Genomic DNA, 15516 nt, shown 5'->3' on the forward strand with positions numbered 1-15516 from the left:
ACAGAGTGATAACATCTCATTCCTTGACAATAGTTCACAATCTCCTTCTTCTGGAATGCTGGCCTCATGGGCTAGAAACACCTAACTGAGAAAAGAGGCAGAGAGCATAACAAAAGACCTTAGTCATGTGAGAACAGGCAACCTGGCAATAGAAAGGTACCATTGCCTTTTAGCTTCTCTACTTTGAATCTGGCCTTGAAAGGGCGACTTCCTTTATCCCATTTCTTACACACTGGACTTGAGGACTCATCTTTCCTACATCACCAACCCTTACTTCATTAAGGACCAAATCATGCACCTAAATGATCTTGTTTCTCTCTACTTTTCCAGTTAGGCAATGCTGACCTTCTTCAATTTCCTAGAACAGGTCAAACTATTTGCCACTTTTGGGCCTTTGCTGAGTTTCTTTCCTCTTCCTAAAACATCCTCCCTGATGCTCTGTGCTTATCCTCCAGCCTCTACTCACTTTCTGATCTCATTCTAGATCTCAGCTTCCATGTCACTTCTTAGAGAAGTCTTCCCCAACTCCCCAGTGTAATGAGATAGCCCTGTGTTAGCTTTTACTCCAGCACAGAGTTTGTTTCCTGCATTGTCACTGACCGCTTCTGCAATTGTTTCCTTGTGTATGGTCCTTCTAACCAAGTGGAATACCATAGCCATGAGAGTCAGGCTCACATCCGTTTTGCTCATGTTAGGATCTCACTTGAAACACACCCTGTCACACAAAATCAACAGTTGATAAATATTTGTTAGGTGAATAAGTTATAGGTTTCTAAAAGAAGCTTCTTTTAGTGATATTATACCCACATGCTAACTCAGTTTTTCTGAGGCAGAAACCTTCTCCTCCCCAAGTCACTCTTACCTTTTGTATAGCTGAATTCTACAGTCCACGACAAATCTCAGTAACTTACAGTGTGACTCCCTAATCTCTCCAGTCTTTCACAGTCTTCTTTCATTCCACAGCACATACATCCACCCCCCAGAGAAATCCTAAAATACCAAGAAAGCTACATGCTATATATTTTAGACTTAACACCCCTGTCTGTGGTGATAATGACAGTAGATGTGCATGCTTTGGATAAGTGCCTTCCATGGTTAGTGATCAACATTAGTATGGCTTTCAATGTGTTTCTTTGTGTCACACCCTGGTGAAGAAACAAATGGAAGAGAACACAAAAATCAAAAGCTTTCTTTTTCCAGATGTTCAAGAACTACTTTTTTTCTTTTGATTCAAGACAGAAATTGCATTTTAAAAATACTCTTTATTATGCTACTTTTCAGTACTCTATGTTCTTCACATGATTCTTAGAATAAGCCAATGTTTTACATAAAATGAGCCTAATTTTGGAAGTAAGGAAAGTAAAACTCAGAAGTTAAGTAAATTACTCAAGATCAGAAAACCAGTAAGTGACACAAGATTCGAAAAAGAGCCAATTTGATTCCAGGTTTGAGTCTCTAAACCTGGAACGCACTTTGTTTTAGTCACTTCATCTGTCCCATATCACCTGCCCACAGAACTTTGGGCTATTTTGTATGAATTATCCCATCATATTATTTACATAGATAATGCTTAGGAAGGTTATATCTAACACTTATGAACATCCCAACCACCAGTGCCAAAGATCTTACTGCTTTTACCCTTTTTATCATCAGGTTTGGAATCATCTTGACAAAAAGTCAAGATGTTCAATGTGAGTCACTTTCGGGGTCAGGTGAAAGGAAACATTCCCATAAGTCAGTGCACATCAGTCTTTCTGCTCACGAGTGTGCATGTGATCTCTGACATCTTCCAAGCCTGCATGGTATATTTCAAAAATGGTTGGTTAAGTGAGGCCCTGCTCCCTCTGTTCCAAACTGGAGCACAGAAACCTTTAGCTCAGGCTTCTTGACAATGATATTTAAAGGGTTCAGCCCTCCCTGGGCACCTCATGCAGCTATACTTCCATCCAGATCACTGGGAGGCAATGATGCTGAGGTCTAAACTTTTCTGGTCTTGGGCAGGCAGCACACCCCCTTACCATACACTGGGCCATTTCCACCTCTTATCCACTAAACATCTACATCTATCATATTCTCATTTAGAATGATCCATTAAATTTTGCCCAGGAGAATGGGATGCAAAAAGCTAAAAGGGGAGGAGCATAAAGAATTCCAACATTGTCAAGGAATGTAGGTGTTCTGTTTTGGAAAAAGTGTGGGAAAATAAGACATGTTTTATTTTGACATAAGAAAGACAGAGTATTAAAACTTACATTAGTAACATCAGACATCTCAGATTACCGTAATAGATACAATACTGATGAAGATGTTTAAAATAATGCCCTAATAACCAAAATGTGACACAGAGACACAAAGTGAGCACCTGCTATTGGAAAATAGTGCTGACAGAATTCAGGATTGCCACAAACCCTCAATTTGTAAAAATCACAGTATATGCAAATTTCACTAAAGTGAAGTGCCATAAAACAAGGTATGTCTGTATCTGCCCAAAGTTCCTGTATTTATTTTTCTTCTAATCATTTCTCAGCTTGCCCCAAATAAGTTTCTATTTCCACCAGTCAACCTAGAAGAAATTACTCTTGTCTGAGGAATTTGTCTGTGTCACAAATGATGTCCCAGCAGCTAAGCGCAATGGGCCTTTCTCCATTGTTACTTTATTTGACTCTCACAAATATCTGTCATACTATTTCCTCCTTATTAAACTTTCATTCTATCTCAGAAAGCTATCAATTCAAAGGTGTCTGATTTCCCCAATCCTCTTTATTTAATACGTAAAGCTATTATCATTAGAACACACTATATATGTGAGTTCAAAAAATATTTCTCCATGCTTCTTAAAATAAAGAGTTTTCTAATTTTTTTATTGTTTCATGTTACGGTGAGCATATCACTAACTTGAGAGGACTTCTGACCACGAATATTACCCTTGTAACAAATATGTCTTGACCATCTTAAGGAAAACCTAATTACACATCCATAAATGCCTAGCTCCAGTCTGGGTTCAAATCCTGTCTCCTTCACTTCTGGCCATACAAATTTGGGCCTACACCACTTATTCCTCATGTGTGAAATAATCATCATCATCATCTACATCTTAGGGTTGTTTGAAAATGGAATGCATTCATACAGATAAGGATCTGAAATGTGTTACTAAATATGAGCTCTACAGTTATGCCCAGTTTTCCTTGGCAATTTTATTAGAGTGATTGATTTTGTACCAGTGTCTCTTGATATCACGATTATATGAGGAATACACGACCATAGTTTTCTCCATTGGAACCTGGTTCTCATAACTTAAGTAAAAAACAATAAGAGATTATGGTGAACTCCAGTTACCTCAGTTAGTAAACAGATAAATCAAAGAAGAGATTAAAAGTGCTCGCCAGTATTGTAAGGTAGGTGTCATAAGTCACCTTCATTCGCACACATTTACTACCTGGCAGTGTTGACTTCTTGGTGTTTAAAGAGGTCTTTAGATAAAGCAGCACAGAAATCAAGACCATCAAAGAAGCTGGGTGCGGCGGCTCACTCCTGTCACCCCAGCACTTTGGCAGGCCTAGGTGGGTGGATGACTTGAGGTCAGGAGTTTGAGACCAGCCTGGCCAACAGGGTGAAACTCCATCGCTACTAAAAATACAAAAATTAGCCAGCCACGGTGGCATGAACCTGTAATCCCAGCTACTCGGTAGGCTGAGAGGGGAATGTTGCTTGAACCCAGAAGGTGGAGGTTGCAGTGAGCTGAAATCACACCACTGCACTACAGCCTGAGCAACAGAGCAAGAATCTGTCAAAAAAAAAAAAAGAAAAAAAGGAAGAAAAGAAGTCAAAGACTCTCTTCCATACATAACAATATATCTGCTGGTACATCATGTACTAGGGGTACAGCTACATCAAAGAGAAAATCTAATTGCTGCATATATAAAGTTGTAGCCACAGAAAGGAAATGCATAATCTTCCTATATTTTGATGATAATAAAACAACAAAATATACTGAATACTGTCTGTATAAATACGACGGAGGAACGAGCTGACGAGAGGCAAGTGCTGGCAGAGTCGGCTGTAACATATATTACACATCAGTGGTTTATCCACGGTTGATGTCAAGTTAAGAATTCTGCAATAAGTACGGAACAGCAGAAGGTGTCTCACAGGCCCATAAGCCTCCAGGCTGCACTGCACTGTTTCTGGTGGGAAGTCTGACTTAAGTGTTTGCTGTGGGAACAGATGCCTGAGCTCTGCCCTCCTCCTCTGTCACCTCCTCTTCACTAGTTCACCATGTTCTGCTTGTCAATGTGATTCTCCCATACAAATGAAGCCACAGAAAACACACCAGGCACAATTTCATGCTTGACACTGAGAAAGAAATCTTGATTAAATAATAAATGCTTTAATTGTAAAGCTAAATGAAAAGAATGACTTCTGGGACAGAAAACCCAAAGTGCATTGCTTAAACTTATAGATGGCCAGATTCAAAATAAAAAACATGTCAGGCTGAGTGCAGTGGCTCATACCAGTAATCCCAGCACTTTGAGGGGCTGGGGTGGTTGGATCATTTGAGGTCAGGAGTTTGAGACCAACCTGGCCAACATGGCCCGTCTCCACTAAAAATACAAAAAATTAGCCAGGCGTGGTGGTGGGCGCCTGTAATCCCAGCTACTCAGGATGCTGAGGCAGGAGAATTGCTGGAACCCGGGGGGCAGAGATTGAAGTGAGCCGAGATCCCACAACTGCACTCCAGCCTGTGTGACAGAGTGAGACTCTGTCTCAAAAAAAAAAATTAACTCACTTTAAAAAAAAGAAGTCATGAACACACATTTTTTTTTTAAACAAGAGGAAAAACTTTGCTTCTTCTCCTCAGAAGTTGCAATGTGTGAGGACCATGACCCGAGAGTCCACCAACAGCTACATATTTAGCAATGGGATACACGGTGACACCAGTTGCCTCCTGTGTGATATGCTTTGAGGAAGAAAGTCAAGGTAAAGTAAGGTACTAGTTAAAGTAAGGACTAATTGAGATTGTGCATTATTAATGGTAATAGATTTTAGATTCCACAAAGTCTGGAGCCACCCGTACTGGAAACAGACTTCTCAACAACCACACGAAAGCTCAAATGCCATTGAAACATCTTTGATATCGAAGACGTTATGCTCCACATAAGATCTGTGCCCCTTGCCTATCTATCTATAAGTAAATTTAAGTATTGTTTGTATACAACAAAAAATCAATAATAATGATATCTAATCCATGGAAATTGAAAGAACAGAACTAAGCACTAGAAAATAGTCTGCATATGAAGAAGTAGTTGTAATCCATTTTTATCTAATTTTCTAGTGCTTTAGGTCAGGCTTTATGGTACTGATTCATTTTAGAATAGTTAAGAATGCCTGACATAATTTTAAAGATAAGCACTAAGGCACATAAATAATATTGAGTTGACTTTCAAATGAGAAAAGTGAAAATAAACTAGAACACAATTCTAGTTGTATTAAAGACAATGGTGAAAATTTTAAAACTTGCCAACATTTAGTGGAAAGCATAGGAGAATATGATACTGGGGTAAGGAAGAATTTCTTAAATAAAATACCAATAATAAAAACTATTTACAAAGTTGATTGAATTCAATTTAAAACCTATCTTCTTATAAGAAAGAATAAAGAATATTAAAAAGAAAAGTCACAAACAGTGAGATGTTTGCAACACGATAATTTGAAAAGAAAATTTTTAAAAGTTTATGATTCAATAAGGAAAAGAGAAACCCAATAAAAATTGCACAACCACGAACAGTGATATAAATGATGAAGAAACATATCAAAAAGTGCTCAGCCTCATTTTTACTTCAAGTCTTACTAATGTAAATTGCAGTGAGATGCCATTTCTCATCCATCAGAGCAGCTAGATTGAAAGGCCAGTTAATAAGCCTGGGAATGTGAAAGGAGCAACGGAAACCCTTGGGCCTAGGAGGTAGATGTAAAAAGGCCTGATCCTTTTGGAAAACAATTTGCATTGCATAATCATCCCACTCCTGAGTCTTTGTCTTGGCAAACTCTTGCACATTCCCACTAAGATTAAGTACAGAAATGCTCATCAATCTGCATATATTCTGAAGAAAAACAGAATCTGCTCTGGGTAATTTTGACCGAAGAAAGATAAATCACAGAATATTTTGAAGCTCAGTGAACCTAGGAAAGGCCTTCAGAAGCAGACTAAATCAAAATTCCAAGGCAGAAGCCAAGCCGGCTGCCACAAGCTCCAGAAACCCACAGCAAATGGCCTGGGGAAGGGCTGCTGCAGCCTGCACTCAGCCCCCATACCGACAGTAGAAATTGCTACCTCCTGCAGAACCTGTACCTTTCTGAGCTCACCTCCTCCTGGAAAACTGCATGGATGTCTTCTTGACCTGCACGTAGCTGCAAGACATATTTGCAGAAAACAAAGCTAGCAATGTGAGAAATTTCAAAAATATGAAAAAGGAAGAATGTTATTAACAACATGAACAAAATGAGGAAAAAAATCATATATTCATCTTAATAGATGCAAAGAAAACATGTGACATAATCCAATACCCATAAAAATTCTCAGCAAAGTAGGACTAGAAGGGAACTCTACCTAAAAAAGGGCATCTATGTAAAAAGCCCAGAGCTAAAATCACACTTAAAAGTAAAAGGCTGAATGCCTTCCCCTTGGGAATGAGGCATGGCTATTGGCTTTCACTGCTTTTATTCAGTGGCAATGAAAAGAGTCAAATTCTGTAAAATATTTGAAGAGACTTATTCTAAGCCAAATATGAATGGCTGATGGCCTGTGACACAGCCCCAGGAGACCCTGAGAACATGTGCCCAAGGTGGGCAGGCTACCCTGGTTTTACACGTTTTAGGGACATCAATCAATACATGTGAGATGTACATTGGTTTGGTCCAGAAAGGAGGACAACTCAAAGCAGTGACAAGGGGGCTTCCAAGTCATAGATGAATTCAATAATTTTCTAACTGGCAATTGGCTGAAAGAGTTACGTTACTGTCTACGGACCTAGAATCAATAGAAGAGAATGTCTCAGTTAATATAAGGGGCTAGGGAGACCAAGTTTCTCATTGTGCAGATAGAATCAATAGAAGGGAATGTTTCTTATCAGACTTAAAGAATCTGTTCTGTCAGTCTTCAGATCTTTGTTTTAATGTTAATGCTGGTCAGCTGTGCCTGAATTTCAACGGGAGGTGGGTATAACGAGGCATGTCTGACCCTCACTTCCCATCACGACCTGAACTAGTTTATCAGGTTAACTTTAGAATGTCCTTCGCCAAAGAGAGGGTCCATCAGTTGGTTGGGGGTGCTTAGAATTGTATTTTTCATTTACATCATTTACTTTCATTGTGCTGGAAGTTCTAGCCACTGCAATAAAGCAAGAAAAAAAAGACAAAATGATTGAAAAGCATAAAGTTAAAATGTTTCTATTTGTCAATGGCATAATTGAGTAAATAGAAAACGCTAAGGACTCTGAGGCAGCTACTAGAACTAATATGCAAATTTACCAAGGTTACAGGACACAAAATCTACATACAATAATAATATTTCTACCTACTAGCAACAATGAACAGAAATTGAAATTTTAAGAAATACCATTTACAATAACAACAACAGCAAAAGCCCTAAGATTACAAGACATTTGCAAGACCTGTAAAATAAAAACCACAAAGTACTGTTCAGAGAAATTAAAAACAAATACATGGAAACATATATCATGTTTCTAGTTTGGAAGAAATATTATTAATAGGGGTTTTAATAATGATTGGGGTTTTAATCACTCCAAATCTATCTATAGATTCATCACAGCAGGCATTTTTTAGTAGAATCTGGCAAACTGATATACAAATTTGTATTGCAAATGACCTAGAGTAGCCAAGAAAATCTTGAAAAATAAAAACAAATTTGGAGAATATGCACTGCCTGATCTCAGACTTACTGTAAGGACAAAGCAACCATAACATGTGGCATCAGGGAAAGGATAGGCAAGTAGGTCAACAGAACAGAATAGAAAATTGAGATACACAGGATAGCCAGCAAGTCTTGAAAAAATATGTAAACATGTAAAATAATTTATTAGTACTGTATAACTATACATGACAAAATAGTTACACATCAAAACTTTATGGAAAAACTGTAAGTCTACACATGCGCAATGACTAGATTTTCAACAAATAGGGCAAGCTAGCTAACTCAGGGAAAAATATTTTCAAAAACTTGGTGCTGGAAAAATTAGATATCCACATGAAATTTAAAAACCTTAAACTAAAAACAAAAGATAATTTCAGATAAATCAGAGATTAAATGTTAAATTTAAAAAACTTGTTAAAAAGTAGAAAATATAACTTTGCAATCTTGTATGAAGTAAGGATTTCTCAGATGAGAATACACTAATCATAACATTAAAATATAATTTAAAATATAACTTTGCAATCTTTTACAAAGTAAGATTTCTCAGATGATAAAAAACACTAACCATAACATTAAAAATAATAGAATTTAATAAAATTTAAAATTACTGCTCTGCAAAAAAATCATCATTTAAAGAATGAAAATACAAACCAAAACGTTGGGGAGAACATTTGCAATACATATATGCACTAAGAACTGTATCCAGAAAATATATTCTTATAAAAGGAAAAACAAAGCAATTAAAAAAAAGGCAGGGGGAAATGTGGGCAAAAAACTTAAAAACAAATTTCACAATATAATCAACATCATTAGTCATCAGTAAAACAATTAACATTACAATGAATTACCACTTCAAAAGTATTAGAGTGGCTCCAATTTGAGAGATAGGCAATCCAAGGTATTAACATGCAAGACAGAATTTTCATGCAGACAGATGGAATTCATACACTGCTGGTAGATCCACAACTACTTTGTAAAACTGCTAGCAGTTTTTTAATAAATTGAAACATATACTCATCTTTGAGTTAGAAATTTTACTCCCAGATAAGGCATGTGTCCACAAAATAGTTTGTATAGCCATTTATGAGTCCACCACTAGAAATCCCCAGATGTCCACCAACGAGTTAACATATGTAGAATATGATTCAGCCCTAAAAGGAGACAAATTGCTTATATACATGTATTAGTCCATTTTCACACCACTATAAAGATATTAGCTGAGCCTAGGTAATTTATAAACAAGGGAGGTTTAATTGACCTACAGTTCCACAGAGCTGGGGAGGCCTCAGATAACACAATCATAACGGAAGTGGAAGGGGGCACCTTCTTCACAAGGCAGCAGAAGAGAGAAGAGTTTGTGGGAGGAAATGTCAAACACTGATTAAACCATCAGATCTTGTGAGAACTCACTATCATGAGAACAGCATAGGGGACCAGTCCCATGATCCAATCATCTTAGGAGGCTTTGAAATGACTGCTAAACAGATGTCTTCACAAATATTCAATACTACCTTCTTGAAACACTTCTTTGGCTTCTGAAATAACAGACTCCTAACTTTCCTTCTACATCATCAGCCATTCCTCAGTCTTTTTTGCTGGGCCACCCAATTCTTCATAGCCTCTAAATGATGGTGTGTACAAGAGCCCAATCTCTGGATCTCTCTTCTGTCTACTCTTCCTTTCTGTGTGATTTCATCAAGTCCCTTGGATCTAAACACCAATAGAACTGTATCACACACAAATACTTTATCCAAAATAAGACCCTCTATCACTTTCTATTATCTTTTTGCTTTAATTTGTTTTCTTATAGCCCTTATAACTATCAGATAATGTGTGTGTGTGTGTGTGTGTGTCTATGTGTGTGTAAGGGTTTAGTATCTGCCCCTACCCTACAAATATATGCTGCATGAGAGTAAACCTGTATTCACCATGGTATATTCCTAATGCCTAAAATAATGACTATTAACTACACAGAATAAATACAAACGCATATTGAGTGAAGGAATAAATAAATGATTGAATCTACAAATGCCCAGAAAAATGATGTGGAAAAATAGCCATGATGAGGATAGTTACATCTCAAAAGGAGAATCAAACTTAGCTCTGATTAAAATTGGAATTGGGGAATGTTCAAGGAAGACATGTGCTGGACCTCTAAGGCTGAACTTCACAGTGGCTACATTTTCATGTAGCTATTCTACTACAAAACAGTGACCCAATCACCTCCGTGTTTAATAGACTCCATCCCTCTTGCCTTTTTGTAACACTGGCTCCAACAAATATAAAAATATGTATTAGTTAAAACTCTTCAAAGTTCTGAGAGTAAATATCTTTGATATTAGATGTTCTGAGCAACCAAACCATCTTTCAGGATGGAGAATTATTATTTTTTTAAATACAGGGAGTCAGAAATGAAAAAAAATTTGCAAACTGCATAGTAGTAAAATTGAAAATAAATCTCATAGGTAGATTTGAAATACAAGCTACTGTGACAAGGCAAAAAAAGAAGTAAAACTTAAGTTTAAGTCAATGTGAACTTAAATGCGGGTGAATAAGAACCAAAATCAATAAAAATCAGAAACTGGTTAACAGAAATTTATGGTCCTTAAGACAGCTTTATGAGAAGTGGCTCCTGCAGAAGTGAAGGATTTCCTGCTTCTTTTCTCTTAAAAGAAGGGATTATAAATACTGAAGAGCTAGAGAATTTTAGAAAAAAAAATTACAAGTTCAATATATGCTAAAATTTAATTACCATGACTATAAAATGAAATATTTTATGACATGTCCAAGACTTTAAAAAAAGAGTAAAACTCGGAGAAATTTAACAATTCAATAAAGTCCAGTCAAGGAAAAAAAAGAAAGAAAAGAACAAGAAAGCATGGTAAGTAGAAAACATAAAATAATACACTGGGAGTAAACTATATATAGCTCTGATCTAAATAAATATAAATGCATGAAGAAGATTTCTCAAAAGACAGATATTCTATGACAAACGTTTTTAAAAATAACTATTTTGTTTACAAAAGACAGACCTGTAACACAGCAACAAATGCAAGTCTAAAGAAGGGGATGGAAAAAAAGCCACTTAGAGGATACAAAGATATTTCATATTTTTTTTTTAATTTTTTATTGGATTATAGGTTTTGGGGTACATGAGCAGAGCATGCAAGACAGTTGCGTAGGTACACACATGGCAGTGTGCTTTCTTTTCTTCTCCCCTTCACCCACATTTGGCTTTTCTCCCCAGGCTATCCCTCCCCACCACCCCCTCCCACTGCCCCTCCTCTTTTCCCCCCAATAGACCCCAGTATTTAGTACTCCCCTTTCTGTGTCCATGTGTTCTCATTTTTCATCACCCACCTATGAGTGAGAATATGCGGTGTTTCATTTTCTGTTCTTGTGTCAGTTTGCTGAGGATGATGTTCTCCAGATTCATCCATGTCCCTACAAACGACACGAACTCATCATTTCTGATTGCTGCATAATATTCCATGATGTATATGTGCCACATTTTTCCAATCCACTCTATTATCAATGGGCATTTGGGTTGATTCCAGGTCTTTGCTACTGTAAACAGTGCTGCAATGAACATTCGTGTACATGTGTCTTATAGTAGAACGATTTATAGTCTTTTGGATATATACCCAGTAATGGGATTGCTGGGTCAAATGGAATTTCTATTTCTAAGGCCTTGAGGAATCGCCACACCGTCTTCCACAATGGTTGAACTAATTTACACTCCCACCAACAGTGTAAAAGTGTTCCTTTTTCTCCACATCCTCTCCAGCATCTGTTGTCTCCAGATTTTTTAATGATCGCCATTCTAACTGGCGTGAGATGGTATCTCAATGTGGTTTTGATTTGCATCTCTCTGATGATCAGTGACGATGAGCATTTTTTCATATGATTGTTGGCCTCATGTATGTCTTCTTTCGTAAAGTATCTGTTCATATCCTTTGCCCACTTTTGAATGGGCTTGTTTGTTTTTTTCCTGTAAATCTGTTTGAGTTCTTTGTAAATTCTGGATATCAGCCCTTTGTCAGATGGGTAAACTGCAAACATTTTTTCCCATTCTGTTGGTTGCCGATCCACTCTAGTGACTGTTTCTTTTGCCGTGCAGAAGCTGTGGAGTTTCATTAGGTCCCATTTGTCTATTTTGGCTTTTGTTGCCAATGCTTTTGGTGTTTTGTTCATGAAGTCCTTGCCTACTCCTATGTCCTGGATAGTTTTGCCTAGATTTCCTTCTAGGGTTTTTATGGTGCCAGGTCTTATGTTTAAGTCTTTAATCCATCTGGAGTTAATTTTAGTGTAAGGTGTCAGGAAGGGGTCCAGTTTCTGCTTTCTGCACATGGCTAGCCAGTTTTCCCAACACCATTTGTTAAACATGGAATCCTTGCCCCATTGCTTGTTTTTGTCAGGTTTATCAAAGATTGTATAGTTGTATGTATGTTGTGTTGCCTCCGGTGCCTCTGTTTTGTTCCATTGGTCTATATCTCTGTTTTGGTACAAGTACCATGCTGTTTTGATTACTGTAGCCTTGTAGTATAGTTTGAAATCCGGTAGTGTGATGCCCCCCGCTGTGTTCTTTTTGCTTAGAATTGACTTGGCTATGCGGGCTCTCTTTTGGTTCCATATGAAGTTCATGGTGGTTTTTTCCAGTTCTGTGAAGAAAGTCAATGGTAGCTTGATGGGAATAGCGTTGATTCTGTAAATTACTTTGGGCAGTATAGCCATTTTCACGATATTAATTCTTCCTAACCATGAACATGGAATGTTTCTCCATCTGTTTGTGTCCTCTCTGATTTCGTTGAGCAGTGGTTTGTAGTTCTCCTTGAAGAGGTCTCTTACGTTCCTTGTGAGTTGTATTCCAAGGTATTTTATTCTTTTTGTAGCAATTGTGAATGGCAGTTCGCTCTTGATTTGGCTTTCTTTAAGTCTGTTATTGGTGTAGACGAATGCTCATGATTTTTGCACATTGATTTTATATCCTGAGACTTTGCTGAAGTTGCTTATCAGTTTCAGGAGTTTTTGGGCTGAGGCGATGGGGTCTTCTAGGTATACTATCATGTCGTCTGCAAATAGAGACAATTTGGCTTCCACCTTTCCTATTTGAATACACTTTATTTCTTTTTCTTGCCTGATTGCTCTGGCTAGAACTTCCAGTACTATATTGAATAGGAGTGGTGAAAGAGGGCATCCTTGTCTAGTGCCAGATTTCAAAGGGAATGCTTCCAGTTTTTGCCCATTCAGTATGATATTGGCTGTTGGTTTGTCATAAATAGCTTTTATTACTTTGAGATACGTTCCATCGATACCGAGTTTATTGAGGGTTTTTAGCATAAAGGGCTGCTGAATTTTGTCAAATGCCTTCTCTGCGTCAATTGAGATAATCATGTGGTTTTTGTTTTTGGTTCTGTTTATGTGGTGAATTACATTTATAGACTTGCGTATGTTGAACCAGCCTTGCATCCCCGGGATGAATCCTACTTGATCATGATGAATAAGTTTTTTGATTTGCTGTTGCAATCGGCTTGCCAATATTTTATTGAAGATTTTTGCATCTATATTCATCATGGATATTGGCCTGAAGTTTCCTTTTCTTGTTGGGTCTCTGCCGGGTTTTGGTATCAGAATGATGTTGGTCTCATAAAATGATTTGGGAAGGATTCCCTCTTTTTGGATTGTTTTAAATAGTTTTAGAAGAAATGGTACCAGCTCCTCCTTGTGTGTCTGGTAGAATTCGGCTGTGAACCCGTCTGGACCTGGGCTTTTTTTGTGTGATAGGCTCTTAATTGCTGCCTCAACTTCAGACCTTGTTATTGGTCTATTCATAGTTTCAGCTTCCTCCTGGTTTAGGCTTGGGAGGACACAGGAATCCAGGAATTTGTCCATTTCTTCCAGGTTTACTAGTTTATGCGCATAGAGTTGTTTGTAATATTCTCTGATGATGGTTTGAATTTCTGTGGAATCTGTGGTGATTTCCCCTTTATCATTTTTTATTGCATCTATTTGGTTGTTCTCTCTTTTCTTTTTAATCAATCTGGCTAGTGGTCTGTCTATTTTGTTGATCTTTTCAAAAAACCAGCTCTTGGATTTATTGATTTTTTGAAGGGTTTTTCGTGTCTCAATCTCCTTCAGCTCAGCTCTGATCTTAGTTATTTCTTGTCTTCTGCTGGGTTTTGAGTTTTTTTGGTCTTGCTCCTCTAGCTCTTTCAATTTTGATGATAGGGTGTCAATTTTGGATCTCTCCATTCTCCTCATATGGGCACTTATTGCTATATACTTTCCTCTAGAGACTGCTTTAAATGTGTCCCAGAGGTTCTGGCACGTTGTGTCTTCGTTCTCATTGGTTTCGAAGAACTTCTTTATTTCTGCCTTTATTTCATTGTTTATCCAGTCAACATTCAAGAGCCAGTTGTTCAGTTTCCATGAAGCTGTGCGGTTCTGAGTTGGTTTCTGAATTCTGAGTTCTAACTTGATTGCACTATGGTCTGAGAGGCTGTTTGTTATGATTTCAGTTGTTTTGCATTTGTTGAGCAGTGCTTTACTTCCAATTATGTGGTCAATTTTAGAGTAGGTGTGATGTGGTGCTGAGAAGAATGTGTATTCTGTGGATTTGGGGTGGAGAGTTCTGTAAATGTCTATCAGGTTTGCTTGCTCCAGGTCTGAGTTCAAGCCCTGGATATCCTTGTTGATTTTTTGTCTGGTAGATCTGTCTAGTATTGACAGTGGAGTGTTAAAGTCTCCCACTATTATTGTGTGGGAGTCTAAGTCCTTTTGTAAGTCCTTAAGAACTTGCCTTATGTATCTGGGTGCTCCTGCATTGGGTCCATATATGTTTAGGATCGTTAGCTCTTCTTGTTGTATCGATCCTTTTACCATTATGTAATGGCCTTCTTTGTCTCTTTTGATCTTTGTTGCTTTAAAGTCTATTTTATCAGAGATGAGAATTGCAACTCCTGCTTTTTTTTGCTTTCCATTTGCTTGGTAAATCTTCCTCCATCCCTTTATTTTGAGCCTTTGTGTATCCTTGCATGTGAGATGGGTTTCCTGGATACAGCACACTGATGGGTTTTGGCTTTTTATCCAATTTGCCAGTCTGTGTCTTTTGATTGGTGCATTTAGTCCATTTACATTTAGGGTTAATATTGTTATGTGTGAATTTGATACTGCCATTTTGATGCTAAGTGGCTGTTTTGCCTGTTAGTTGTTGTAGATTCTTCATTATGTTGAAGCTCTTTAGCATTCAGTGTGATTTTGGAATGGCTGGTACTGGTTGATCCTTTCTATGTGTAGTGCCTCTTTTAGGAGCTCTTGTAAAGCAGGCCTGGTGGTGACAAAATCTCTGAGTACTTGCTTATTCACAAAGGATTTTATTTTTCCTTCACTTCTGAAGTTCAGTTTGGCTGGATATGAAATTCTGGGTTGAAAGTTCTTTTCTTTAAGAATGTTGAATATTGGCCCCCACTCTCTTCTGGCTTGTAGTGTTTCTACTGAGAGATCTGCTGTGAGTCTGATGGGCTTCCCTTTGTGGGTGACCCGACCTTTCTCTCTGGCTGCCCTTAGTATTCTCTCCTTTATTTCAA

Source organism: Callithrix jacchus, chromosome 1, assembly GCF_049354715.1.
Source record: "Callithrix jacchus isolate 240 chromosome 1, calJac240_pri, whole genome shotgun sequence".
Taxonomy (NCBI): domain Eukaryota; kingdom Metazoa; phylum Chordata; class Mammalia; order Primates; family Cebidae; genus Callithrix; species Callithrix jacchus.